This window comes from Acanthisitta chloris, unplaced genomic scaffold (assembly GCF_000695815.1).
Source record: "Acanthisitta chloris isolate BGI_N310 unplaced genomic scaffold, ASM69581v1 scaffold9084, whole genome shotgun sequence".
Taxonomy (NCBI): domain Eukaryota; kingdom Metazoa; phylum Chordata; class Aves; order Passeriformes; family Acanthisittidae; genus Acanthisitta; species Acanthisitta chloris.
The window spans coordinates 70,474-74,271 of record NW_008668728.1 but is presented as its reverse complement, the minus strand read 5'-3'; positions in this window follow the sequence as shown (position 1 = coordinate 74,271).

The following is a 3,798-nucleotide window of genomic DNA, read 5'->3' as shown; positions in this document are numbered from 1 at the left end:
ATAACCTGGATCATCAGTGTTGAGGGTTGGAGAGTTTTATAAGGAAAATCCCCTAATGATAGAGTAAAAAAGCTAAGGTGACATTTTGACAGGCTAGAAATTGGTGTCTATAGAGACTCATCCTGCTGTGAAGGCAGAGATATAGGTGCAGCATGCAACGTGGAGAAAACATTTTTGTCTGCATCTGTGTGGTCTCCCCTTCAGCTGGAGAGTGTGGAGCAAAGTACTTCTCTTGTATTCACCATTTGGGCAACTCAGTTTCCATGTCTGTTGCGCCATCTGTGTTTTAGCAACTTAAGTGTGTTTAGTGGATTAAAAAACTGCCTTGACATTCGTAGAAGATAATCACTGTGGACTGAGAAATGCAAAAATATCTGACTCAGAAAGTGCAAGTCCCAAGAACATACTGGGAAAGGATGGCTATAAACTTACTACAGTTTTGTGTGGGTTTTTTTTTGGGCATTCTGTGACCCTCTGCATTGCCAACTTGCTTGTCATGAGCTTTTTTTTTTTGCCTGACAAACCTGGGAGTAAGCAGAATGGATGGGTAAGTGCAGCTTTGCAGGTCATCACCAGAGCAGAAGGGCTTTGGACTACTGTTCTCTTTCAACTGAAAGGTCTGAGACTTTTTGCTCCTTTGCACTGCAGCAGATCTATTAACACTTGACTTCTGTATATCAAACATTGTCAGAATGACAAATTTCTTGACAGCTGCTTGCTCAAATTGTCAACCAGCATGTTCCAGTAAGTTGTTGAGAGGTATTTGATGTGGAATCATAGAATTTTAGGGGTTGGAATGGACCTTTACAGCTCATCTAGTCCCAATTCCCTGCCCTGGGAAGGGACACCTCCTCACTAGACCAGGATGCTCAAGGTTCATCCAGCCTGGCCTTGAACACTGCCAGGGCTGGGACAGCCACCATGTGCCTGGGCAACTTGTGCCAGTGTCTCACCACCCTTACAGCAAAAAACTTTTCTCATATCTAACCTAAACTTCCCCTTCTTGAGTTTGAATCCATTACCCCTTTTTCTGTCATTGCAGTTCCTAATAAAGAGCTCCTGACTCCTAATGATGATGAGAATCTGCTATCTGAAACCAGTACAACAAGTGTACTTGGCAGCAGCTTAGATAGTCAGCTCCAGCACCTTTTATCCAAGATGTCCTCTGTGTGTGGCTAGTTTCCTTGTCACTCCTACTTTAAATACTGGATGTTTCTAGCTGCTTTTTATATTCCAGGGGCATATCTAGTATGCAGAGTGATCCAGGTGAAAGGCTGTGTGTGTGGATTTAGGAATACATAAAGCAATAAAACTTTGAACTGGAAACCAGTTCTGTGTCCTACAGCTCACCCAGCTGGAAATACCAGAGTGCTGATTATAAAGTGAATGAACAGATGAAATATATGCCTCAAATCACCTGACAAATACCTTAATTGGAGCCTTTAAAGAAAAGTAATCCTCTAAAGGAGCTGCTGACAGCAAGAACACTTTCAAAAGTGTCTCAGTGTTAGGGGGTTAGTCTCTCCTGTTCTGATGCTGTCACCTTCCCAAACAGGCAGCACATGAATATGCATTATTACATTCTTCTAGTGGGAAACTATAAAAATGGACACCACGCAAATATTTATTAGGGCTGAGGAAAAAGGAACCCTTTCTATTCCTGGCTGCTGAACAGTGAGAGATGGATGCAGCATCAACTTTCCCGGTGCTACTGCTCACTGGGGAAGGCAATTAGGAAGAAATATGTGCCTGCAGTAGAGGAAAAATAGGAGTTTGAGGGCTGGAGGAAGGATGCTGCAGCCTGACTACCCAAGTCCCTGGACTGCTGCAGAGAAGTCTCTGAGCACTCAAAGATTCAGAAGATTCACTCTGAGCAGCTTTTGGCCAAAGCACCTGCTGTCTCTGAATAAATGACAGGGTAATTTAATTGCAGTGCAGTGAGCTTCAACTGTTAGCTGAATTTGTCCAAAGTCTGTGGTTTGGACCAAAGGAATGCTGATCTGTTACTGTTAGTGCTACTGTAGTAAACACCAGTAATCACTAATGATTAAATATTTCTAGGTGATAAGCATTGCCACTCTTCATGCTAACTCTTCTCAGTCCTTGCTGCTGTCTCTAAATATTTGAGCAAATGTAGGATAAAATATTCCACATATGATTTCTCTGTTAATACTATCTTTGTGTTAAAATGTAATGGTTTGAATGTAGGTGAAATAAAATTTCTAGGAAAAGTGTCTTTCTTGGCTGGACTAGTTATAAAAAAAAGACTGAAAAGATTTAAAGAAAGAAACAGGTTCAGGGCAAATGTTCTTTTCAGAAAGGCTGGGAGTGCTTTATCCTGTGCTCCCACTAACACCATGTGCTCTGTCCTGTAGTGTTTAACCTCATCACTCCTCCTCCAGCTGGGAGCTCTCTGCTCCTTGCAATTCTCCATAGTGCTCCTTCTCCGAAGTTATTTGATTAACGCTGGGGATTTAAGCACAACAGAACTGTATTTGAGTTTGGTCTGTCCCATTTGCAACCAGAAGAGTGGCTCAAGTACTTGAAAGATTGTTTCCCGAAGTGTACCTTGTATAGGAATACTTTGCCAACACACCTTTCCTGCTGCTGTGCAGAGGCTGGGAACGTGCTGCTCCTGCCTGTGTGCGTTGTGCAATTCGAGACTGATGCTGCTTCAGTCTATTTCAGTTTGGGAATACAATTCCTTTATTTACAGCCATGAAGAGGTTGAAGTGGAGACTTGGATTAAAAGCTCATCGAACTAAGACCAACTTGTTTACAGAAAGATATGTTGGAGTTGTTAATTTACAGTATATCAAAAATACATGGATGTAGATCATTTTAGTTTTCATCTCCTGAATTAAAGCCTTGCTGCGGCTCTGCGTGGGGTAAATGGCATTTCCCTACTACATTCAGTGAGCGTCATCCAGTGTGGAATGTGCCACACAATTACCTGTGCTTTTCCATGACAATAGCAAAGCCAAAGTGCTCTGTAACTGAGAGCAAAAAGTGCGTTCTTCAAGATGCTCTGCTGATTTGTACGGCAAGTAAACTTAAATTGTAGACCCATTTAAAAAACACCCTTTACAGAGTATATTAATAGCACTTGATGGGATCCACAAATCCTCATTTCCGTGGATTTCAGGTTTTTGAGCTTTACCTAAGCCAGATGAAAAGAAAATGCTTAGTAGAAAAAGCCTCTTGACATGTTCAGATTTGAGTTGGTTTTAAGTGTTACTTAATTTGTTTATTATAAGTATAAAATGAAGAGAGTTTTAACATTTAATTCTGAAAACCATAAGCTTTTGGAGCACTTGTGCTTTTCCCCCAAACTAAATGTCAATAAGAGCATAACCCATTGGCAGTGCATTAGAGGTTTTGACAGAACTGGAGTTTTAAGCAGAGCTTCTGACTTCCAGACCTCAAAGAATGAGGTCTATCAATACCCTGTTCTTGGTGTGGTGAAGGGTGTTCTATTTCTTCTTTGAAATGATGCGTCAGATGTTGTGGAATAAGTATTTTCTGGATTAGACAAGAAAAAATAATAACTGAAATTAGGAAAAGTGAGGAAGATACATACTAATGCTGAAAACCTTGCCTAATGTTTTGAAGTTATTCCCTTTTCTGAAGGCTGGAAAGGTGAGAGCTGATTCACTACTTTTCTTTTACCTAAATCATTGTGAGTCCATTTCCATAGTGGTTAGTGCCTAATTGCCATGACAATACAACACTCTACACCGGTTGATGTTCTCATGGGAGGCTGGGGCACTGAATCATTGCTAATGGCCTGGAGAACAT